This window comes from Lepisma saccharinum, chromosome 12 (genome assembly GCF_977018435.1).
Source record: "Lepisma saccharinum chromosome 12, izLepSacc3.1, whole genome shotgun sequence".
In the NCBI taxonomy this organism is placed as follows: domain Eukaryota; kingdom Metazoa; phylum Arthropoda; class Insecta; order Zygentoma; family Lepismatidae; genus Lepisma; species Lepisma saccharinum.
This window is the reverse complement of record NC_139240.1, coordinates 44,784,964-44,811,801: the sequence shown is the minus strand read 5'-3', so window position 1 is coordinate 44,811,801 and position 26,838 is coordinate 44,784,964. Positions and strand designations below refer to the sequence as shown.

Genomic DNA, 26,838 nt, shown 5'->3' with positions numbered 1-26,838 from the left:
GTTTCACGTCACTTCTTTTCTCTTTCGCCTGCTTTCTTTTCCTTTGTCGGTCCTGTCTTCGATCTGGTCTCGTTTCGGAAGAGTATAGAAGTGGGCGGACGCCAAAATCGAATTCTTCCCATGTCGACCCTGTGGAAATTTCCTGTGTGTAATCATCTACCATTCTTTCTCATTGTACTCGTGCAAATAGCGTTGGAATGTTGTGAAGGGATTCACACAAACTACAGAAGCACAGGAAGAAAGAGAAAGGGAAAGGAACAATGAAAGAGAAGGATAGAAAGTGAGGAAAGGAGGATGAAGGAAAGAATGGGAGATATAGAAGCAGAGCAAGAAAGAGAGGGGAAAGGATCATTGAAAGAGGAAGATAAAACGTAAGGAAAGGATGAAGAAAGAGAAATAGAGACGCAGAGGAACAAAGAGAACGAGTTAAAGGAACACGAGAAAGATAGAAAGTAATGAAAGGAGGAAGAATGGAAGAATGAGAGAAGAGCAAGAAAAGGAGATTGAAAGGAACAAGGAAAGAGAGAGAGAGAGTGAGGAAAGGATGAAGAAAGAGAAATACAGAAGCAGAGGAACAAACAGAACGAGGGAAAGGAACAAGGAAAGAGAGATAAAAAGATAGAATGTTAGGAAAGCAGGAAGAATGAAAGAATGTAAGAAGAGCAAGAAAATTAGATTGAAAGGATCAAGGAAAGAGAGAGAGAAGATAGAAAGTAAGGACAGAAGGAAGAAGGAAAGAGATATAGAGAAACAGGGGAAGAAAGAGAGAAATAACAAGGAAAGAGAGAGAAAAGGATATAAGGTAAGGAAAGGAGAAAGAAAAATGGAAGTTAGAGCAGCAGAGGAACAAAGAGAGAGTGAAAGAACCAGGAAAGAGAGAGAAGATAGAAGATAAGGTAAGCAGAAAGATATAAAATGGGAGATGGAGAAACAGAGGAACAAAGAGAGAGAGAGAGATTGAAAGGACCTAGGAATGAGAGAAAGAGAAAAATAAAGAGGAAAGATGAAAAGAAAAGAGAGTAAAACAGAAGGTGAGGAAGATACAATAGAAGAACCAAACAAATAGTGTTAAAATCTTGGCAGCAATGGCTTCCAGGCACCTGAAAATATTTTGTCCACCCTTGAACACACCACAGGAATGGTCTGTGCAAACGTCTTGATTAGAAGATAGATGGGCTATGTCAATACAAGTAATGGTATCAATTTAAACGTCGGTTATGTACGAGCAAGTCTGGATGGATCTGAGGAAAGCGTTTGATGAAGTGAAGTATCCTGATTTGAACATTTCAGGAGACCCATTTCAGGGGTAGTTGGCGCCAATGCATGACATCGCTTGTCTTGCTTCGAAGGTCAGCGACATATTTGAACTTAAAAATACAGGTTAACGCAGCAGAGATGGTTGTCTGGTAAACAGAATTGGATTGCATTCTAAGGTTATGAAACAGGAAGAGCAAACACAACTTGTCTTGTCCTGTAACTAGCAGTACGTCACTCGTGCGTATTAGTTTTTCTCGAGAGGAGACTTTCGCGCATGCGCTGAGCCATTTTTGCAAGCAATTCCCGCTGATGATTTTTTTTTCCTTTGTCGCTGCGTGGACAAATAGAGTAAGACGATATTAAAACATCGTCGTGGAGAAAATAGCAGGTTTTCATTGTCTTGGACGTCCTGCTTTTTTCCTGCGTCACCGGACAAAAAATATTGCGTAAATGAACATCTTGTGTGTCAATGCATTATTACGGTTTCGGGACCGCAAATGACATCTTAATCATATACGAGGGACGGGAAGAAGGTTGGGTTCATAATGACGTATGGCAAAGCACGTGTAGCAAATTGCAGATGTTCTTCTGCGTTCTGCATCTACTCGTGTTTAGAATTTCATATAGATGTATTTAAGATGGCGTAGTGGTAACGTCGTCGCTTTTTAATCAAGGGGTCCCGGGTAGAGGCGCATTGTGGTTCGGGTCTCAATTTAAACTGTAGGCCCAGTCCCAAATAGCCTTTCTGTGTATAAACTGAATTTAAAACAATCAGTATTTAAGTGTATTTTGAAGGAGTGTTCCTTTGTATGTGTCCAGGCCAGACACACTAAAATTACACTGAAGTTTTATTATAGGAAAATTCTTAAAGTCTACGAGTGATAACAACATTATTTCTTGTTTGATTGAGGGAATTTTCGAGAGGGCTCTAGTGGGCGTTTTTTTTTGTTCGTGTTTCTCCATCACTCACATCGTCGCGATTAGTTAAAGTGCATGGAAACATCTTGAGGCAGACTTCTTTTGTAGGTTGTTGGTTGGCTTTTCCATGGTTCTAAACATTTCAATGTCTTTAATGGTAAAATACGATACAATCATATTAGTAGAGAATTTACTCTCCGTGACAGCCTTTGACGACCTTTGTGTCCCCTAAGCTAATGAAACTGCGGTCATAATTTTTTTGGGTTTTGGATCTACTCACAAAGATTGGCTGCTTCTGAACCACCAGATCTCATTCGTTTCATTAACTGGCCATTGACATAAAGTATACCCTGTCCTAGCTAACTGTAGAGCAGGGCCGCGCATATATTGGCAGAGGAGGAGGGAGAAAATCGAGTGGTGAAAGCGCAGCGTTGCCAACCGTACGCTCCAGACACTAGTCCGTACGCTAAATGCACGGCTTGTCAAATCTTGCTCTTGCAGTTTTATCCCTAATATTTCCCTAAGAAATTGTTAAACCAATCGTAAGGACCTGGAGACAAAAAATACGGTCCGTTTGTCATGTGAGTTCGGTATTATCCTTTTCAAAAGTTTGCAACGCTGCATAGCGAGGGGGGAATTCGGGTAACTCCCGTCGCCCATTACACAATCCCGTTTCTCTCATTGTTCATTGGTGGATGCGGCTCGCGTCACTACTTGCGCAGAGACTTGTTCTCGTTCGCCTGGTCTACAGTTAGCTGGTACGGAGTTTAGTAGAGAGAATAGATATAATGTGGCAACAGTGTCAACTGTGGCACGCGGTGTGTCTGCAGGATAAGGGATCGTGTAGGGACGTCTAAACGTTGCAAGCCCTATACCTAAGGGAACCATTGTGTGTTTTACAGGTTTGAAGTACCAGTCGCTTATTGCCCATATTATGTTTTCTAAAAATCGTTACATGGTTAGCTAGACGGTCAGTGTTCTCACTTCTGATGTGAAAGGTTCTGGAGTCAAGTCCTAGCACGAAAGTCAATAGAGTGAGTGCAGACTGACCAAGATAAGAATGTCCCTGTGGCGCTGTAGTCGAATGTGCAACCGTAAGAGAGCAGAAGTGGCGTTGGCGATGCAATCAGCTGCTTGCATTGCTCCGTCCCTGCTTTGTCAAATTGTGCTTGACTGCCAAATGACACGTGAGGAAGGGAACCAAGAGGCGAAAACAAATGACTGTGCACTTTAGTTGGGGAGTTTGCCGGGGGAATTCTTGTCTGGTTAAGCTGTACTGTCACGTAAGCCAATGAAAATTAAAGGCCAAGCCTCTCAGAAGGTGTCACTCTGTCCTTTTCCCATTGAATGAGGCATTTTACCTCGCTAAGTGACCATAAGTCACCGAAGATATTTTTCTATTCCCGTCATCCGCTGCGAGAGACGCTGAGCATCAAATTGGCGCCTTCCTTTGTCACCACCAGATACATCGAGACCAACCTTCAAATCCTTGATCTTAGCACAGCAAGATTACCAACTCTTTATAGGATTATCAAAATAACAAATAACGTCTTTCTCTGGCATTCTACCCACGCTGAGCTTCCAGCCAATACCAGCCAGCGACCTGGTTTTCTTGGCGGGTCCCACTCATTGCACGCAAATCAGACACCTTTTTGGTTCCTCGTGATCTGACAATGCCTTCGCTATTACTTTGGGCTTCTTAAGCCCTTGTGAAGCCACGAAAAATTGTTGTGTATATACGCTAAGAGAACTTAAGCTAGCTAGTGTGCGAATTAATGGGGATATGCCGGGGATTTCTCCCCCACAATTTTTCTCTTTTCTTTTAGTTTCCTTTCTTTACTCCTTCTCTCTCTCTCTTTCGAGTTTCCTTTCTTTTTCCATCTTTCTTTCTCTCTTTCAACTTTTCTTTATTTCCTTCTCTCTCTCTCTCTCTTTTAAGTTTTTTTTTCTATTTCCTTCTCTCTTTTTGAGTTTCCTTTCTTTTTCATCTTTCTCTCTCTCTCTTTAGACTTTTCTTTATTTCCATCTCTCTCTCTCTTTTCAAGTTTTTTTTCTATTTCCTTCTCTCTTTTTGAGTTTCCTTTCCTTATTTCCTTCTCTGTCTCTTTCAAGTAGCCTTTCTTTTTCATCTTTCTCTCTCTCTCTTTAGACTTTTCTTTATTTCCTTCTCTCTCTCTCTCTCTCTTTTCAAGTTTTCTTTTTCTATTTCCTTCTCTCTTTTTGAGTTTCCTTTCCTTATTTCCTTCTCTGTCTCTTTCGAGTTTCCTTTCTTTTCCATCTTTCTCTCTTTCTCTTTAGACTTTTCTTTATTTCCTTCTCTCTCTCTTTTTCAAGTTTTCTTTTTCCATTTCCTTCTCTCTTTTTGAATTTCCTGTCTTTATTTCCTTCTCTCTCTCTCTCTCTTTCGAGTTTCCTTTCTTTTTCCATCTTTCTCTCTCTTTCAATTTTTCTTTATTTCCTTCTCTCTCTTTCCAAGTTTTCTTTCTCTATTTCCTTCTCTCCCTTTTTTTAGTTTCCTTTCTTTATTTCCTTCTGTCTCTCTCTTTCGAGTTTCCTTTCCTTTTCCATCTTTCTCTCTTTCTCTTTCGACTTTTCTTTATTTCCTTCTCTCTCTTTTTTGAGTTTCCTTTCTTTCGCTCTCTCTCACTTTTTCAAGTTTCCTTTCTCTATTTCAATTTCTCTATCTCTCTCTCTTTCTTTCCCGGCAAAAGAAAATTGTTCTTATCCCTGCGAGGGATGCGTTTATCCCTCTCAAAGAAAATGGAGTTGAAAGCATATAGTATACCATTTCACAACTGTACAACAAAAACAATTGAAAAATCATTCGTGTCCATTAATGGTCCAGTCACCAAAGATTTATCTGCCGAAAAGTATGCAGCCTTGTGGATTAAAGGATACCATTCTGCAACTGGCCAACCTCACAGAGCCAAGACACTTAAGTTTTCATGACATAGTGCTAGAATTTTACGTGTATTGAAGTGTTCAGTCGAAACTTGTAGATATAGGTTAGGTGGACATTAAGTATGAACTTGGCAATATAAATTTGGTCACGTTTTCAGTGTTGCTAGTTCGATAAATATTTTTGTATACGGATTTGGGTTTTCTTAGAATGAAAACACACTGTTTCTAAATTACGTGTAAATGTTATAATAAGAATTAATGATTTATGTTAGTATTGATTGATTGATTGATTTGCTTTTATTTTACTTCGCTTTTTGTGCCACTTACGGCTAACTTGCTGATTACCCAGCGGTGTTGTCCGGGTATTTATTTATCCCAATCTTCTATTAAAGTTGTACGTGGGAGAAACATGGCGATCTTAAATCCACTCCTTATACTTAATAGACTGCCCTGTGACTTCTTGATCGTGATCGAAAAAGCAAGTCTCTCCCTCAAATGTCATCGTGAATGTCACCAATTAGCTTAGCGACTCCGAAAACTATGGATTCGACACTAATGTAGGTCATTTTTGACATTTTATTTTTCACCCCTCCCATGCCGATAGGTGATGATGAACTTGTAGTTGAACGGCATTCGGAGTGTCACTATTCATCTTAGCCATCCCGAAAACTATTGATTCCACACTAATATCGGTCGTTTTCGATTATTTTTCTTGTCACCCATTCCCACCCCCACCCATAGGGGTGCCAGGGGTGTCTTGGAGTTGAACGGCATTGGGAAAGTCACTAATCATCTTAGCGACCCAGAAAACTATGAATTCCACACTAAAATCGGTCGTTTTACATGTCACCCCCTTCCCACCCTCACCCCTAGGGGTGCCAGGGGTGTCTTGGAGTTGAACGGCATTGGGAAAGTCACAATTCATCTTAGCGACCCCGACAACTATGGATTCCACACTAATATCGATCGTTTTCGATTATTTTTACGTCACACCTTTCCCACCCCCACTGGGTGCAAGGGTTGTCTTACCCACACGGTATTTCTTTCCAGATTGCAAGTCATATGTGTACCAAGTTTGGTTGAAATTGCTCCAGGCGTTCGAGAGTTATGCCGGAACAAACATACATACATATATACAAGATGGCTAATTTGCGAAGATGTAGATGAGATATGATATGATGAAATTGATGAATGTACACTCACAAACATAGTCAGGATTGGAACCCCCTGGCGTCGTAGCGCGATGTGCTAACCACTCTGCCACAGGTGCCGACGACTTAGGTTATAACAACTGTTCAAAGGTGCTTAGAACTGCAAGGCAGGCATAGTTTGGTTTGCTGACTGGTAACATATATAAATTTGCATTAAAAAAAAAAATATGCCATAATGAATTCACAAATGCACCATCTCCTCCCAAAGCAAAATGCTTAATTCGCACAGTGAACTTAACAAAACTAACCTAACAATGAAAGCATTCCGCACTTACGTCAGAACACGAAGGTGCCTGGTTTGCGTGCGATGAGGGAGCGAACTGGTATTGCCCTCACATCGTGACTGAAGACTTTACCTCTGCGCTTGTGGCATTTATCCTTCCCGCAAACTCAAGAGACACGGACAATAACAATTATGAACATGAGAAAGAGGAGATGGACATATAATTGAACGACGTACCTTATCATATCATGCGACATCGCTAGTTCCTTTCTTGGCCACCTATGGCGCTAGTGACATTTAAGACGTCCTTTTGGATATTACAGGAAATACGACTCTGTTTGGAAAGGACGACATTGGAAGAATTATGAGGTACAAAATTGTGTCCAGCATCAGCCAAAACTGTCGCGTAGGACAGCGGGGAGTCGTCAGGAATGGAGGATAGGGTTACAAACTGAACATGAGCAACATTTGTAAGCATTTTCATTGCTCTTGTGCATGCGTTTGCACATATCCATAAAAGGAGTTAGATCCATAGGAAGAAATGTAATCTGCTTGAGTGTTCCGTGTGCACATGTGCAAAGTGGTATACTTCACTTGAGTGCCAATTTGTTAAGAATGTGAGTATAATGGCAGTTGGGAAGATGTCATCTGCATACCTGGTTGGGCATGACGTCGACACTGTCTAACCTATTGGACCTTCAGTGCTATGTCCATGTGTGCTTTTATTCATTTTCCACGATAACCCTCTCACCAATCATTTTTTGTTATTTGTTTTCGTTTATGCCAAGATAATGTTGTATCTCTCTTATTTTGCGCCGCCTTTCTAACACTTGTGCTAATCGTGGACATGAGAATGAATGGTTTTTAGATTAAACTAATGAGGGACACACACGCTCAGAGAACTAAATGCATCATATTGATTGATGCACCAGAATGCATCTATTGATGCACTAAAGTGTGTTTTATGGCTTCTTCAAAGAATCAAATTCACATTTGATGCATTTGGGTGCATTTTTGTATGTCGTGAATGAAACACCAAAGTGCATCATTTGATTCAAGTGAGGATTTGTTTCAGTCGAGATGTACTTCAGCATCAGTCGATGCGTTTTGATGCGCCTTGATGCATTTTGATGCACCAGAATGCATCTTTTTCGATGATGGACTTAAACGTTTCGTCTGAGCTACATAAAATCTGTGGCTCAGTCCAAACGTTTAAGTGCATCATCCAAAAAGATGCAGGAAGGTGCATCAAGGAACATCGACTGATGCATTGAAGTACATCTCGACTGAAATAAATCGTCACTTGAATCAATCACTTTGGTGTTTCATTCACCACATACAAAAATGCACCCAAGTGCATCAAATGTGAATTTGATTCTTTGAAGAAGCCATAAACACACTTTAGTGCATCAATCGATGCATTCTGGTTCATCAATCGATATGATGCATTTAGTTTTCTGTGTGCACACTTACGAAGGCTATGACGGAAAAGCAGGCTTGAAGTCAGGTCTTGTCGGAAGTGACGTCACCTAGTACAGTTCGAAAGTTCCAATAGAGCAATAGAGACCATAGCATATACTTGACTCAGTGCACTAGTTGTTCATTTGTTTGAAATCATGGAAGTTGAAAGTCAACCAGATGGTTGTAGCTCTTCTAATGTGTGGGAATTGGGAATGCAAGTACAAGAATTTTTAAAATGCTATGTGATTTCTATGGTGAAAAACAAGTGTTTATAACGCTGAAAAATCAATGTTTTCTTAGTTTTATCTAGTAATCGTATTTGGCGCTGCAGTCGAAGTGTAATTCGAAAGACTTTCACTTCCAGTCCACGACTTCAAGACCGCACTGCAAGACCATACTCGGAGGATGCTCGCTTCTTTCATCTATCGAACACGGCCAAAGGAACACTCATGACTCAGACAAGATCTCCAACCGGGTGGTGATATAGTGAGTCGACTACTCAGTGTGCCTGTTACCGATTCCACTTCACCCTCGTCGGCGACAGCTGTTCTACTCAAAAGTTCAGCGTTACCTTTGTGCACATGTACGCTAATCAGGATTGGACCAAAAATGCCGAACAAGTAAAATATGCCCCAACCGTGACTAGAACCCGGTCATCTTAGATTACAAGAACGTAGCGTTATGAGGGGACCCAATATGTCCAAGACCATCTGGGTGGCACCAAAAGTGGTGTAACACAACACCAGCCGGCCCCTATTGGCGGAGCGGTTAGCACATCGCGCCGACGCCAGGAGTCCCGGGTTCGAATCCCGGCCTGGGAGTGGATGCTTGTGAGTGTCCATTCATCAATGTCATCATATTATCACTCATCCCCATTTTCGCAAATTAGCCAACAGTGGCACAAAAGCGAAGTAAAATAAAGCATAATCAATGAATCAACAATCCACAACACCTAAGCGTTAAAGGCCTCCATACTTGGTATGGTTTGAGAGCAAATGGTGCAACAAAACACCAAAGATGGTACACCAAATAGAGTGTCCTGTTACCACTTCTTTTGGTGGCTACTCATTGTAGATCTACAGGTCAACAGACAAGGTCCAAGAGCAGTTGTTTATTCACGTGCACTGGACACTTACCGAAATCTTAAAACCAGCTTTACCTTATGTAATGCATTCTTCACCACCACTTGGTACACATGGGTACCAGGCCGAAGAAATGGTGCTACGTTAGGTCACCAAGCAGGTCGTTTTGCAAGCGAAAGCCAACAGGTTCCCTAAATTAGTTCTAAATCCGTACCACAACACCAACCTACCGCACCGTCCAGTACATCAGCGAAACTAGTTCTTGTAATAAGCATAGCATTAATAGAAAACGTCAACTCGTGCCATTCATCACCTGGCAGGGATCTTTTGGCACATGACAGCAACTCCGTACCAGAAGCGGTCAAAAGAGATTAGCTCCATTCATCTCGTTGTCAAAACTGGAACATTTGTTACCGCCCATGAGATGTGTAAGCAGTAGCTCACAGATACAGTGGGATTAATTATTTCCCGAAAGCCTGTTTAAGGTAGTGTCGAAGCCATGTATACAATTATGGCAATGCTGACGTCATGATTCCACCACAAAGGGATGAGGGATATTAAAGTGGTATTTCTTGGGTGAGTTTGTACCCAAGTCGCGTTCGCCTTAAAGATATAGTAGCCATTTTTTGTGGGAAACTGTCAACAGTTGGAAGCATGAAAAATTGTCTAAAGGGCTTCTGCAGGTGTCAAAATGTAAAAGTCATTTTCGTAAGTTGAATGTGTTTTGAAAATTGTAACTTCATGTTCATGGGTCAATGTAAAGTAAAGGAACAAGGCAAAGGCAGAACGCTAGAGAGGGAGGGAAAGAGAGATAGATGAAAGTAAAGAAAGACAACTCGAAAGAGAGAGAGAAAAGTAAATAGAGAAAAGAAACTTGAAAGAGGGAGAGAGAGAGATAGAAGGGAATAGAGAAAGGAACTTGAAAAAGAGAGACGGAAATAGAGAAAGGAAACTCGAAAGAGTGAGAGAGAGAGAGAGAGAGAGAGAGAGGGGGGGGAAATAAAGAATGGAAACTAAAAAGATAGAAAGAAATAGATAAAAAACTTGAAAGAGAGAGAGATAGAAGGGAATAGAGAAAGGAAATTCGAAAGAGACAGAGATAGAAGGGAATAGAGAAAGGAAACTTGAAAAATAGAGAAGGAAATGGAGAAAGGTAACTCGAATAAAAGATAGAGAGATAGAGAAAGAAATATAGAAAGGAAACTCGAAAAGAGAGAAAAAGAGAGAAGGAAATAGAGAAAGGAAACTCAAAAAGAGACAGAGAAAGAAATAGGTAAAGAAATCTTGAAAGAGAGAGAGATAGAAGGGAATAGAGAAAGGAAACTTGAAAAAACAGAGAAGGAAATAGAGAAAGATAACTCGAAAAAAGAGAGAGAGAAGGAAATATAGAAAGGAAACTCGAAAAGAGAGAAAAAGAGAGAAGGAAATAGAGAAAGGAAACTCAATAAGAGACAGAGAAAGAAATAGATAAAGAAAACTTGAAAGAGAGAGAGAGAGAGAGGGAGAGAAGGAAATAAAGAAAGCAAACACGAAAAGAAAAAGTTAGAAGTAAATAGAGAAAGGAAACTCGAGAAAGAGAGAGAGAGAAGGAAATAAAGAAAAGTCGAAATAGAAAGAGAGAGAGAGAGAGAGTGTGTGTGTGTGTGTGTAAAGGAGAAAACGAGACAAAAGATTGTAGAGGAAATGTCAAACAATAGAGGGAGCAATCAATAAGCGATCGATTTTAAGGCATAGTAACAAAAGCAAAACTATAGAGAGAAAGCGAGTAAAGTGAATGGGATGAAATTTAATACAAGTCAAAGAACGATATTAAAGAATTATCACTTTCCCATTTCCCGAAGGTCCACATGATCCTTCCACGTAACCTATACGTATCATAACCAAGTCTCAAATTTGATCCTAATCATTGTTGATCCAAGGTGCTGTTGATTTTGTGCGAAAGTGACTTCTACGCCGTCGCCTTGCAAGCAAGGGATCCCGGGTGTTAAACTGTAGGTCCAGTCCCAATTAACCTATCTGTGCAAAAAAAAAAAAAAAAATAGGACAGAATTGAAACGAAACCCTAAACTGACTTCTTACGGCTCTGGTGTTCACCTAGCCTGTAACAAGTGGGCACCAGGGTTAAAGGCGGCCGGAGCGTAGTGCTGATCACATCACCTCCTCAATTGTCAGGGTGTGGTGCCATACGTACAAATTCTGGCATATACTTTCACGGGTTACATTGTAAAGAGCAGCTTTATCTAACCTATTGATTAATTTGGTTTATTGCGAAGATGAGTGATGATAATAAGATGAAAATGATGAAGGCCGACACCTCTGACGTCGTAGCGTGCTGTGCTAACCACTCCGCCACAGAAATCGGCTATATAATAGACCGACAGTCATTTTCCAAATGAAAACCCTTACCAATGCGTCCATTATTGCCACAATCTGGCATTGTCCACCAACTCGTCAGGCAATAAAAACGCACAGATACTGCGGCACAAGCAGTTGACGACAATGCAAGGCTTCAATTCATATCCAGTAGACCGTGAAGGAATTGCCGTAAACGCTGTGTGCGGGCAAACATTTACGATAACTGCGCACAATAAACCAGCTCACTTTTCTTCGAGAGGAAAGTAACTTCCAGTTGTACGCTAGAGGCAGTGGTTGCCCAGAACGGCTTGTAAGAAGAATGGGTACAGCTTTGCATGGGCTCCACACAAACTGGAATCGAACGCAGGATTCTCAATTTAAAAGCACTCGAACGTTTGCCTTCAGCAAAACACAATTGTGTTAGGAGTACTAAGCAGTATTCTTGAATGTGCACTAATTGCGCACAATAATATTAAGAACATTGGTACAACACGTGTTAGTTTGCTTTCATTTTTTTTTATATTTAGCGTCACTTTCCTGTTACTTTTAATAGCGACGATGATGATGCGTGATGATATAATGAAATTGATAAAGGGACAATAAAAAAGAATGCCCAGGCATATTCGAACCCGGGTTCAATTCCGGTCCAGGAGAGAAAATCAGCAAGGGTGAATGGGTTCTGGACCGTAAATAACCTTTTTGTCTGTAAAGTATTTCAATTCGGTCCAGGATCCTTTTTCCCGATCAATTTAAATACGGTCCAACCTTTTTTTAAAATTAAACAATACGAAACTTGGACCGAATTTAAATTGTGCGAGAAAACATTTTCCGGTCCTGCAGTGTAAACCCAATAGAACCCTTTAGAATTTTTGGGTTCCTGAACCCCTTGTTGACACGACGACGACGTTACCACTACGCCATCTTCGCATTCTGTCTTCGTAAATTTTGAATTGTAACATAATGAAGGCCAAGCAGTGTTTCTTCATTTTGATTTTATTAGTAACAACACAAACAATTTGGAGACCGATCGCGTCGAGATGACTCTTCGAGACTGATCATCTAATCATCTTCGTCGTTGCGATTAACACCTAATGAGAAAACACAAACAATCAAGAAAATATTAAGTAATATAAAATTGATAACATAATGTACCGAACAATGTCTATACCCTAAATAAGAAGACTTATATGTATATCATTTTGTGGCCGAGTGGTTAGCCCATCGCGCTGCGACGCCAAGGGTCCCGCGTTCGAATCCCGCTAGGGCTTGGTTGTTTGTGAATGTCCATTCATCAATTTCAGCATTTCATCACTCATCCCCATCTTCGCAAATTAGCCAAGAGGCACATAACGCGAAGTAAAATAAACTAAATCAATCAATCAATCAATTATATGTATATTAAAAACATCCCATCACAAAACTTGGACATTTCCACATATTGCTTTGTTCTTTGAACCATGGTTTGTAAAATTGAATACCAAAATGAAGGAAACTTTTACGTTTATAAATAATAAAAAATGGTTGTTTCTGTAAAATTTAGAATATTCTACCGTTAAAATTTAACTAATTTAACAAAACTGGACGCAACCGTTTTTTTTATTTAAAATTAACATTTTTATCATGTGTAACGGTCGATAATGAGTTGCGGGTTCATTAAATATATTTTTTGAAACTAGATCATTCAACGTACATTAATTAGGTTAACTGGTATTTCTTACGGAAATTTGCGGTTTTAAACCATAATTTCAACTTTTTAAAAGTGTAGTTCTGTTTTGTCATTTAGTAGCGTTCCTCAGTAAGTGAGACGATACAGATGATGATGAAAGATGAGTAGATGACTGATAAATTCAAAGACACATTCATAGTTTGTTAAGTATTTGACCCTAGGTTTCGAAATACCGGGTGGCCAGAATTAAAGTTACCCAATTCAGAGCCCTCTGTAGCCTGTTTGAGGCATCGTAGAACTCTGAAATTTGGTGAATCCACTATGCAGACCATGGGGAAGAGGATGACGATAAAAAAATTGCTAATTTTTCCGCCACTAGGTTGAAATGTGGCTCTGTACTTTCATGATGGATTGTAATAATGACGTAAACTGCTCCAATTGGTTATGGATTTGCCTTTACCTTGCAATCTTGCAATAAACGAGAGATTATTTTCTCGCAACTTCCAGCCACTAACAAATGTCTTTCTAATTAATAACTCAGCTATAACACGTAACGTGATTATTTGTACACCCCATCATGGAAGTCCAGCGCCACATTTCAACCTGGTGACGGAAAATTGAACTATTTTTACGCCTTCCTCTTCCCCATGGTCTGCATAGTGGATTCACCAAATTTCAGAGTTCTACGAAGCCTCAAACAGAGTACTACGGAGGGCTCTGAGTTGGGTAACTTTAATTCTGACCACCCAGTACATTTCTCCAATCTTTAATTTGTGTCCGTATCACATTACAACAAAGGTTTGATACATATATCGAGCCAATATTTACAAGAAGTAAATGATTTCATCAGTTAACAAATCATCAAATCAGGCTGACAATTCATTAAATCATTTTTTCCACCAGCAAGATTGAATTCCTTGTCTACGGAATGAACTGGCGATCTAAGATCGTCAACCGTAAAAAATGACCACGGTTCTTAAAAGTATTAACTACAATTAACCTAATTAACATCATTTTAATTATTCCGTTTTTAAAAATATTTTTGTTGTGCACTGAGCTATCGTTATACACGACAAATATTAAAATGTAATATTCTTTTAAAAAAAGGCTTGCGTTACGTGGTCGTAAATTGATATCCAGACGGTTAAATTTTAACGGTAGATTATATTAGACTTTACACTAACTTCGAATAGTGTAGAATATGTCACAAAAAAACATGCAATCCCGTCATAGCTGTTTCTGAATTGAACATGTTCACCATATCTACAATTATAATTTCTGGAGTGGAATACTAATTTATTTATTTGCTTTTTGCAAAAAGATTCACTTTACGAGGAAGATTCAAATATTTGATTGCTAAGGAAATTATACCTGCACGAGCATTATTGGTTTGGTGTGCGCACAAATTGCAAGTACATTACGTATGTTGTACGTTCTAATTTGAATGATGGATAGACATTTAGATCATAATCTCCAACAATTGCTTCCATTATTCGTGGAACCAGGTTCGATTCCCGGCGCTGTTGCCATATTTCTGTGTGAATAACGTTGGCGTTCATATTCTTTACGTACATACAGAATAGGCTGCGTTCATGTCTTCGTAAACGTTGGTGTTCGGATTGTATGGTTATCTAGTGGTTGGGGTACGAAATCAGAGGTCCTGGTTTCGTCTCTGCGTCGTGCAAACTTAAGAAGTACACTAACGTGATGCACTTAACGGGAAAACAAATTTTAATGCATGTCTGTCTGTACAGAAATGAAACGTATAGTTATTAGCTGTCAGGACGATTCTCTCTTAACGCATTGTTTGATACATGTGTGTAATATGGGTCAATGCGGTTACTAGCCCATTTAAGAGTAAGAATGACATTAATAGGTTCTGGATTTGCCCTGTGTAAGCTGCCTTTCTCATACACTTAGGACATTGCATCTAAGAATGGACAAGTTTTAATGTAGTTCATTATAATAGGAGAGTAAGAACTGGACTGTGGGCCTACAGTACAGGAGGTCGTCAATGAGAATCTAGCTTGAGAACTGGGCCTCCCAGATAACGTGGTCGCCTTGTAATCAAGGGTCATGGGTTCGATACCCGGTGGAGACACATAGTGGTTCGGATCCCACTTGAAACTGTAGGTCCAGTTCCGATTAGCCCTTTCTGTGCACTCCAGTCTCCGTTGTATTGGTATGGCAATCCCCATACCAGTTCCTGTATTTGCTGATCGCTTACCCCTGTAGTATATTTATATTTTTATGCAATTATGGCAAGTGCTTTTATGGGATAAGTTCTTCCATTGGGGCAAATGAGGTTTTGGTGACTTAAAAACAGAAACAAAAAGAAACTCTAAGCTATGACCGATTCCACAGAATCTGCACAACTAAAAGAATGTTTGTAACACGTTTGGACCTTGCGTGTTCCACTATGTTACCAACAATTATGATACTGTATACCAGCTGCGGACTAATCACTAAATAACATATTGTTTCTTTCAAGAGTTAACATCGACTGGTTACACGGATATGAATAACTTGATTCTTGAGAATAAATAAGGCCAGTTACCGGCTTGCAAATAGCCACACTCTTTATCTAGACCCTCTTTCCAATTTGTATTGGCATGTTCTGATAACGACCATTCGCCACCCGAACAACTTTCCTTTATATGCTGAAAAGTTCAATGAACATATTTTCCTCCTCTATACGATAAGAGTGGTTGTCATTCTGCGTGAAAGCTGTTCCTGTTATCGTCATTACTCCAAATTTTGTAATAGTCGTTATATCGCTCCTTTGCGTGAAATAATAATGAGCAAAAAAAGGTAAACAAAACCGCCACTTTCTATACGAAACCAGTCTGCGGGCAGAATGGAAGCTCAGGGGTATCTGGCCGCTATTTTGATCTTCCTTGTCCACGCTCCGCCCTTGCACGTTTTCCAGAGAAGGAGCTGAGGCGTATCGTCGAGGAATCTACTGGCTCGTCCCATTGCCCCGGTTCCTGCAGCTGTGAGCTTATCATCCCAGGAAGTCATCGTTTCATAGCTGGTACGGTATAGAGTCAAACAAGGGTGCTTGAGTTGAGTGCTATGAGTGCGCAAGACAGCATGACATTTCAATCGACTACGACTTGTCCTCTTGCCGGTGGGCCTTTTCCCTGCGCCCTTTGCGATGACACCCTAATGTTAACCTCCCTTCCATGTAGTATAGCCTGGACTGCTTTTGGCAGACAAGCGAGGCTCTGGTGTCCAAAACACTGCCAGTATAACGCTCTGTGAAACTTATGTTGTGTCATCTCATGACCATTCATCCTCATCTTCGCGATTATCCAAAAGTAGCCGAAATCGAAGTAAAATAAACTAAATCAATCAGAATCAACAAAGGTCCCTATGATATTTCAAAGTCTGAATCTGGTAGAATCCCTACCAAAACATTCGTGTGCTCCACTTGCGCTGTTGTCTAGATATGTATGAGAGAAAATAGGCTTGCTTACGTTGTCTAGATGTCTAGAGACATCTAGTCAACAGCGGAAGCAAACTTGAATGCTGTAGAAGGAATTCTAGACAGACTCAGAATTTTGATTGCCATGGCTATTACCAGCGTTTGAATAGAAATTTGTTAGCTGAGGGGGATGCTTGAAGCTCCTATGATTTAAAGTAGTGACAATGAGACAGCTTCGTGAAACTTTTGCTAGCTGGGGGATACCATTTCCCTTCATCTCACCTCACCTGTTACTGGAAAGGAGAGGAATTTTGAAAACTGATTTTGCAGGCGCGCACCAAAGGTCCACTACGGCATAACCACTAAATCCTTCAAGTAGAAAGCAGAGATAAATGACACTTACCTCAAATTAGGAACAGTGATGTCAATCCAGATGCCTTTTGATTCAGTCCGTCAATGAATCATCGTATGTGACGCATAACTAGAACAAGCATCACCAACACACGTCACAATCACAGTTAATTGAGTATATTCCTGCGTGAACACTATGTTTTTCTACGGTTCAGAAAAAAAAGAAAAACTAGTTTGTCACAACACTTCTTCTTGTACCTGAGAACTTTTCAACTATAAACATGAACACGAGACTGAGTTGTCCTTCGCAGGAGCTATCACACACACCACATCACTCACTCCATTAGTAACAACAGAGTTTTGAATTTTGCGATCCAAGTTCTCCTAAGGTGATGTTAAGAATGGCTTGCAAGATTTCACTTTGTATCCAGGTTGCTCTGGGCGAGGTCTGCGATCCTCTATGATATGCCGTCATTAGCTTCCTGGTAGGGACTCGTGTCCATCAACCACACTCGCGACTCCGTCCGTCGTGGCCCACCTGGTACCTTGCCTGGGTTGGAGTGAACTGTCACTCTCGTTCTGGGCATAGTTTAAACTCTCACACTTTTACTAACAGACCTAGTTTCCTCCTCTTGCGATCAAATATGTTCCACCTGTGTTTCTTTTTTTTTTCTTACTTGCCGATCCCGTTAGGGTCGTCGGGAGGGTGAGGTATTACTGCTACCGGATCGGGGGGAGGGAGGGAAATTTGTAACTGGTTGTAAAGGCGAGAGTCCAATTCACTTTTGCTTTCCGAGTGGCCTTATTGGTTTCACGTATTGGAGCCAAAGACAGTTTCCTCGGGGACTGGTTCTGCCCCAGTTCCACAGTCCCTCCGCCCCGTCCACTCACAGGTTGTGGCCCGAGGCTTCCAGATGTAAACAAATGAGGGAAGAGACTTGGATTGGGTGGAGCCACGACGGTTGGCGAGTGAAATAGAAAGTGTCTGGCGGAAGGCGCGGTGGGAAGGGAAGCCCTGACGGAGTGTGTTCTCGGAGAAGTAACGGGACAGACAGGCAGCTGAGCGGCTCTTTTCCCTTCCACACCGGCGTCACCTTGAAAGGTGCTCAGTCTGCGAGGAGACCTCGTGGCAGGCGGACGTCTCCACGCGTAGCTTCGTCGGAAGTGGCTCGGATGCATGTCTTGGTCGCCACGCGAACGGTCGGCTTGTGTGGTTCTTCCGGCAACTTCTTTACAGGTCGCAATGAATAGTTGGGGTGCAATTACGGATGTCCTGCTTCATTTGTCAATTTAATCCAAACTCGGGAACTATGGAAATTCCAATGAAGACCGTGCCATTTCAGGAACTAGTCTGTACCAGTTGGGTACTTCCATGGGCGTAACTTGGGAGAGATGGGGAATCGAACTTGGGAGTTAACTTTGGGGGCAGGATCAAACTTGCGACTTAACTTCGAGAGGGTACAATCAAACTTGAGACTTAACTTCCAGGGGGTACAAATAAACTTGGAGCAGAATCAGACTTGAGACTTAACTTCGAGGTGGTACAATCAAACTTCAGACAACTTCCAGGGGGTACAATCAAACTTGGAGCAGAATCAAACCTGCGACTTAGCTTCGAACGGGTACAATCAAACTTGAAAGTTAACTTCCAGGGAGTACAATCAAACTTGGGGAAGTAATCAAACTTAAGACTTAACTTCCAGGGGGTACAATCAAACTTGGAGCAGAATGAAACTTGAGACTTAACTTCCAGGGGGTACAATCAAACTTGAGACTTAACTTCCAGGGTGTACAAATAAACTTGAGAGTTAACTTCCAGGGAGTACAATCAAACTTGTAGCAGAATCAAACTTGAGACTTAACTTCGAGGGGGTACAATCAAACTTGAGACAACTTCCAGGGGGTACAATCAAACTTTTAACAGAATCAAACCTGCGACTTAACTTTGAGGGGGGTACAATCATACTTCAGAGTTAACTTCCAGGAAGTACAATCAAACTTGGAGAAAGAATCAAACTTGAGATAACTTCGAAAGGGTACAATCAAACATGGAGCGCAATCAAACTTGAGACTTAACTTCGAGGAGCCACAATCAAATTTTGGGCAGAATCAAACTTGAGACTTAATTTTCAGGGGGTACCATCAAACTTGGAGCAGAATCAAACTTGACACTTAACTTCCAGGGAGTACAATCAAACTTGGAGCAGAATCAAGCTTACCACTTAACTTCGAGGGGTACAATCAAACTTGAGACAACTTCCAGGGGATACAATCAATCTTCGGACTTAACTTGGGGCAGAATCGAACTTGGGAATTTGAGGGAGGCAGAATCAAGCTTGAGACTTTGGAGGTGGGTAGAATCGAACTTGGGACTTAATTTCTGGGGGGGGCAGAATCGACAAGTTTTCCATCCCATGAAAATAACATCCAGGACTATTTTGGTAAATATTTTACATTTGTGAAATCATAAAAAAAAATATTCTTCAATTCTTTACTCCTCAGGTCTCAGGAGGTTAGCAAAATTATCCTTCACTTTTAAATTTAGTAAACTAAAAATTATGGGGGGATAAGTGTCCCTCCTATCTATTCCGCACTCTTTCCTTATTTCTCTTATCTCTCTCTCTGACTCATTGATTCTCGTCTTGTTCAGAAGGAACTGCATATTTGCGGTAAATATGTCTGAGGGAAGAGGCTGACGTTGGCTTGTACAGTCAGCGGCAATAAAGATGGGACAGATTTTGAAATATTCACTCATTCAATATATTCTCACTTCCCTGCTGCAATGCATTGCCTAACTCTACGGAGATGAGTCGATTTCAATAGCAACTTTTCAATACGGGGTTCTGCTATCGCCCGAAAGTTAGGCATAACGCATTGCAGAGAAGAAACTTTTTTCAGGATTTAGGCGTCTCATTTGTATTACCGGTGACTGTACCTTCCCCATCCAGTGCATAAACAGGTTACACTGTTAAGCTTTGTTTCTATGTTAATAAAACATTAAAATGCTGACCAAGGCATGACCAAATGCCTTGATCAGCAAACTCTTATACGTAGTATAAAAATATACATAAAAACGTAACGTTTCACCTCTAACAGGGTCTTCTTCAGACGAAACGTCACAACAAATTAATGAAAGTTACAAAACATCATCTTACATATACACTCGCTCCTCTTCTTTCTCTTTCTCACTCTCTTCCTCCTTTTCTTTCTCTTCCTCACTTTCTTCCTCCATTTCATTCTCATCCTCACTCTCTTCCTTCTTTTCTTCCTTCCCCTCATTATCTTTCTTATTTTCTTTCTCCTCCTCACTCTCTTTCTCCTCCTCACTCTTCCTCCTCCTCACTCTCTTTCTAATGTTCATCCTCTTCCTCCTTTTCTTACGCTTCCTCACTCTCTTCCTCAAGTCTCTTCTATCTTCTTTCCTTTCCCTTCCTCACTCTCTCCATTTTCCTTCTCACTCTCTTTCTCCATTTCATTCTCTTCCTCACTCTCTTCATCCTTTTCTTTCTCCTCCTCACTCTCTTACATCTTTTCTTTCTCTTCCTCACTCTCTCCCTTCTCCTCCCCTCTCTCTTTCTCCTTTTCTTTCTCTTCCATACTCTCTTTCTTCTTTTCTTTCGCTTCCTCACTCTCTCCTTTCTCCTCCTCATTCTTTTTCTCCATTTCTTTCTCTTCCTCACTCTCTTTCTCCTATTATTTCTCTACCCCATTCTCTTCCTTCCCCTCCTCACTCTCTTCCTTTTTCTTACTCTTCGTCACTCTCTTCCTCCTTTTCTTAATCTTCCTCAATCTCCTCACTCTCTTCCTTCTCCTCCTCACTCTCTTTCTCCTTTTCTTTCTGTTCCTCAATCTCTCTCTCGCTCTTTCTCTGCTCCTTCTTCCTGCATGCATTTACTTGTCAATCCCACGGTCGAAATCTCCTTCAGCAAAATCTATGACGATCAAGAAATGCTTCAACTCTTTGTATGTGTGGCTGATCCTGTTTTCAAATTTGGATGGGAACATACTGTACTTAAAGGATGAGCATCACACAAGACACATCAAAGGTGCCTACAGCCAAAGCCTGTAGAGGAAACTGTTAGCCGTGGATGAGGGGTGGATATTTGGTCGAGCCTTTGGGTTAGTTGGCGATACCTTGCTAAAAATTCTGCTAACTAGGAATCTCCCCGCATCCATCTTCACTTCCGAGCACTGCCTACAGCCAGGGAGATTGTTGGTAATGTGTTCTTGTAGACAGTGGCGTACTTATCGCCGGAGAGTTAGGCAACACAGATAACGCATAGCAGGGGAGCCAGTGTTTTAGGATCTAGGAATTCCATTTCTATTGCCGGTGACTATACATCCGGTACCGGTGAGCCAAATATCGTTAAATTTTCGAACATGTGTTTGGGTCTCCCCTTTGACGTAGTGGTAACGTCGTCCCCTTCTTATCAACAGATCCTGGATTCGACCTCTGGTGGAGGCACTTTGCACAGTGGTTTGGATTCCAGCTTAAACTGTAGATCAAGTCCAGGTTAGCCTTTCAGTGCACAAAGTGGACTTCAAACTAACTTAGACTTTTTTGTATGGGTATGTGTATTTTTGATTTTGTTCATTTTACACTGTTTCTGTCAGTTTGAGCTAATGATTTACAATCATATATATGCAGGGTGAGATAAATGTCGCTTTCCCCCAAAATGTACATTGCTAATCTCTTTACTCAGAATATTACATTACTCATTTCTTTACTCAGAATTTTACATTACTCATTTCTTTACTCAGAATTTTGCATTGCCCATTTCTTTACTCAGAATTTTACATTGCTTATTTCTTTACATTTTTTTCTCAAAATGGAGACCCTGTTTCGTTAATCACATCTTTCAGGCAGTGATTTACAGATTTTGGAATATAAATGATGATCTTTATCGAACTTCTCAAGCACCAGTTAGATCAACTGCTACAAGTGATGCAGATCCTTTGATTTCTCAGATACTCCAAAGTGAAAAATCACACAGCGTTATGTCGCATGATCTGGATGGCCACTATCTCGAGCCACGACGACCAATTAATTCTTGGAATTGCTGATTTAAGAAGTTCCTCGCTCCTACACCAAAATGAGGAGGTGCTCCATCCTGCTGCCATATCAACTGCATACCGGCAAAACGAGGGCGAGAGAAAGAGAGAGAAAATACAGGGTTACAAAGACCCACCACATCACCCAGGGTTCTTGTTTGTTCAAGTTATGATGTGTTTATTTATGAACGATTATAAAAACTGAGAACTATAATTTTTGGTAAAGAAAGTTTTACCCACCCTATATTCACACACACACAAACATATATATTATGCTGCCCCTGTGGATCCAAATGCAATGTCCTCATACCCTCGTTAGTTTCAAAGTGCAATCAAGGGTGTAATACGTAGATGAGAGGGTGAGTGTCGGGCAAATTATTAAAGTTGAATAGTAGAAAAATTATAAGTATTATTACCACGGTTATAAACGTTATTATACAATAATAAATATTATAAATCAAGAATACATTTTATTCAAAATAATAATAATAATTATTATTATAGTGGCCGCGGTGGCTCAGTCGGTAACGCGTCTGACTACCATGCTAAAGGTCCCGGGTTCGATCCTCGGCCGGTTCAAATCCGGGAACTTTTCTAACGATCGAAGCGGCCCCGGCGCCCACCCAGCGTCGAATAACATGGGTACCTGGGGGAAACCCTGGGGGGTAAAAGCGGTCAGGGGCGTGATGCTGATCACTTCACCCCCACTCACGACCGGATCAAGAAAGTGTGGGGCGTTACCCCCACATCCCCTATACGCCTTCATGGCGTGGTGCTATGCACAGGGGAGCACTTTACCTTATTATTATTATTATTATTATTATATAAATGGGGAGACTAGATCCACCAAACGAGTCAATACCAACACAACTATTTTGCATTATTTCTTTTGCATTTTATGCAGTTAGTATCTGAAATGCATTTTGATATTAAACTTTGCACGTCTCGTTCAAGAAAAGGCTTTAAATGTTAGGGAGATTTTTTTTTTCATAAAGTTTGTTGTGTGACCTCTCACCTACAACTGTAATTATTAGAATTTTGAAAACTATTGGAATGGTAGAATATAACCTTGTTGCTGTATTTTTGACTCAATGTTTTTGATCTAATGCATTTTTACTTTGATTATTAACTAAATGAACTTTTTTCTGTTCTTAACAATAAGAGTAGCAAACTCTCGGCTTTCTTGTATTTTTAAATGAACGATGTTAATTTCCAAGGAGGGGTCCATCGACCCGTTTGACCCCCCCCTCCCGTCGCCCATATATATATGTGTGTGTGTACAGACCTAGTTATTTACTAACACACACACTTATATTGAAGCCAGGGATAAGTACTTATTTAAGCCATATTTTAACATCTTATCAACCCATTCTGTCCCATACACTTTCAACATCGGCTATGTTTGCAAGTAGGTCTCGAAATTTCCGATAAGAAAAATAGCTCATGCATTTTCAAATGTGATTTCACAGTCGCTTGCACAAGGTAAGGTTCAAGACCTGGTTATTACATCAACTCATATTGAATACACCGCCAGCGGACGTATTCGATAGGCAAGGATATATTGCGATATAGCCTACACATTACGGCGTGCGTGAATACTCTGGCTACCGGAAATGAACTGTTTTCCGCGTGTACGTGCCGGGTGCGTGCGTCCTCCTGGGAACTGGAAGTAATTTCTTCCGTTGTTGGCGTGGTGTACGATTTTCTTTCATTCTGGTGACACGGTTTACACCGCTTCCAGTTGCAGTATGGTTTCCGGCAATGTTAAAATGATATGCGACAGGAGATATTCAGCTGTCTTCCCTGGCAGTGTATGGCACCAGTTTTTTTAAAAAAAGAATATCAAAGGTGTTTATATATACAGCGTGTCCAAAAATGATTATCGCTGTTTTCTAGTCGTTTAATTTCCCTTATATGTGGGGTACAGTGGCGTATACAGAGTCCAATATTTGGGCTATCTCACCATGTCCCTGGTCCTAGGCTATGGATAGAAATAAATTTACCAAGTCCTAAGAAATCAGGTTGCCAGCTCATAAGAAATCAGGTTGCCAACTCATAGGAAATCAGGTTGCCATCTCATAGGAAATCAGGTTGCCAACTCATAGGAAATCAGGTTGCCATCTCATAGAAAATCAGGTTGCCAACTCATAGGAAATCAGGTTACCTACTCATAGGAAATCAGGTTGCCAACTCATAAGAAATCAGGTTGACAACTCATAAGAAATCAGGTTGCCAACTCATAGGAAATCAGGTTGCCAACTCATCAGAAATCAGGTTGCCAACTCATGAGAAATCAGGTTGCCAACTCATAAGAAATCAGGTTGCCAACTCATAGGAAATCAGGTTGCCATCTCATAGGAAATCAGGTTGCCATCTCTTAGAAAATCAGGTTGCCAACTCATAGGAAATCATTTTACCTACTCATAGGAAATCAGGTTGCCAACTCATAGGAAATCAGGTTGCCAACTCATAAGAAATCAGGTTGCCAACTCATAGGAAATCAGGTTGCCAACTCATAGGAAATCAGGTTGCCATCTCATAGAAAATCAGGTTGCCAACTCATAGGAAATCAGGTTACCTACTCATAGGAAATCAGGTTGCCAACTCATAGGAAATCAGGTTGCCAACTCATAGGAAATCAGGTTCCCAACTCATAAGAAATCAGGTTGCCAACTCATAGGAAATCAGGTTGCCATCTCATAGAAAATCAGGTTGCCAACTCATAGGAAATCAGGTTGCCAACTCATAAGAAATCAGGTTGCCAACTCATAGGAAATCAGGTTGCCAACTCATAAGAAATCAGGTTGCCAACTCATCAGAAATCAGGTTGCCAACTCATAAGAAATCAGGTTGCCAACTCATAAGAAATCAGGTTGCCATCTCATAGGAAATCAGGTTGCCAACTCATAGGAAATCAGGTTGCCATCTCATAGAAAATCAGGTTGCCAACTCATAGGAAATCAGGTTGCCAACTCATAGGAAATCAGGTTGCCAACTCATAGGAAATCAGGTTGCCAACTCATAGGAAATCAGGTTGCCAACTCATCAGAAATCAGGTTGCCAACTCATAAGAAATCAGGTTGCCAACTCATAAGAAATCAGGTTGCCATCTCATAGGAAATCAGGTTGCCAACTCATAGGAAATCAGGTTGCCATCTCATAGAAAATCAGGTTGCCAACTCATAGGAAATCAGGTTGCCAACTCATAAGAAATCAGGTTGCCAACTCATAGGAAATCAGGTTGCCAACTCATAAGAAATCAGGTTGCCAACTCATCAGAAATCAGGTTGCCAACTCATAAGAAATCAGGTTGCCAACTCATAGGAAATCAAGTTGCCATCTCATAGGAAATCAGGTTGCCAACTCATCAGAAATCAGGTTGCCAACTCATAAGAAATCAGGTTGCCAACTCATAGGAAATCAGGTTGCCATCTCATAGGAAATCAGGTTGCCAACTCATAGGAAATCAGGTTGCCAACTCATAGGAAATCAGGTTGCCAACTCATAGGAAATCAGGTTGCCAACTCGTAAGAAATCAGGTTGCCATCTCATAGAAAATCAGGTTGCCAACTCATAGGAAATCAGGTTACCTACTCATAGGAAATCAGGTTGCCAACTCATAGGAAATCAGGTTGCCAACTCATAGGAAATCAGGTTCCCAACTCATAAGAAATCAGGTTGCCAACTCATAGGAAATCAGGTTGCCATCTCATAGAAAATCAGGTTGCCAACTCATAGGAAATCAGGTTGCCAACTCATAAGAAATCAGGTTGCCAACTCATAGGAAATCAGGTTGCCAACTCGTAAGAAATCAGGTTGCCAACTCATAGGAAATCAGGTTGCCAACTCATAAGAAATCAGGTTGCCAACTCATAAGAAATCAGGTTGCCATCTCATAGGAAATCAGGTTGCCAACTCATAGGAAATCAGGTTGCCATCTCATAGAAAATCAGGTTGCCAACTCATAGGAAATCAGGTTACCTACTCATAGGAAATCAGGTTGCCAACTCATAGGAAATCAGGTTGCCAACTCATAGGAAATCAGGTTGCCAACTCATAGGAAATCAGGTTGCCAACTCATCAGAAATCAGGTTGCCAACTCATAAGAAATCAGGTTGCCAACTCATAAGAAATCAGGTTGCCATCTCATAGGAAATCAGGTTGCCAACTCATAGGAAATCAGGTTGCCATCTCATAGAAAATCAGGTTGCCAACTCATAGGAAATCAGGTTGCCAACTCATAAGAAATCAGGTTGCCAACTCATAGGAAATCAGGTTGCCAACTCATAAGAAATCAGGTTGCCAACTCATCAGAAATCAGGTTGCCAACTCATAAGAAATCAGGTTGCCAACTCATAGGAAATCAAGTTGCCATCTCATAGGAAATCAGGTTGCCAACTCATCAGAAATCAGGTTGCCAACTCATAAGAAATCAGGTTGCCAACTCATAGGAAATCAGGTTGCCATCTCATAGGAAATCAGGTTGCCAACTCATAGGAAATCAGGTTGCCAACTCATAGGAAATCAGGTTGCCAACTCATAGGAAATCAGGTTGCCAACTCGTAAGAAATCAGGTTGCCAACTCATAGGAAATCAGGTTGCCAACTCATAAGAAATCAGGTTGCCAACTCATCAGAAATCAGGTTGCCAACTCATAAGAAATCAGGTTGCCAACTCATAAGAAATCAGGTTGCCATCTCATAGGAAATCAGGTTGCCAACTCATAGGAAATCAGGTTGCCATCTCATAGAAAATCAGGTTGCCAACTCATAGGAAATCAGGTTACCTACTCATAGGAAATCAGGTTGCCAACTCATAGGAAATCAGGTTGCCAACTCATAGGAAATCAGGTTGCCAACTCATAGGAAATCAGGTTGCCAACTCATCAGAAATCAGGTTGCCAACTCATAAGAAATCAGGTTGCCAACTCATAA

The 26,838-nt window shown here is 40.8% G+C and overlaps 2 protein-coding genes across 4 annotated transcripts in view; one reads left to right on the top strand and one right to left on the bottom strand.

The window, feature by feature from the left end:
* LOC145996038 (uncharacterized) overlaps positions 1 to 17,508 on the bottom strand; it is a 58,203-nt gene extending 40,695 nt beyond the window's left edge. The window contains exon 1 of the mRNA XM_083132237.1: positions 16,905 to 17,508. The gene's annotated coding sequence lies outside the window, so the exon portion shown is untranslated. The remainder of the gene's footprint in view (positions 1 to 16,904) is intronic.
* Positions 1 to 26,838, top strand: part of LOC145996039 (uncharacterized) — a 270,364-nt gene that overhangs the window by 60,041 nt on the left and 183,485 nt on the right. The gene's annotated exons all lie outside the window — the stretch shown is intronic.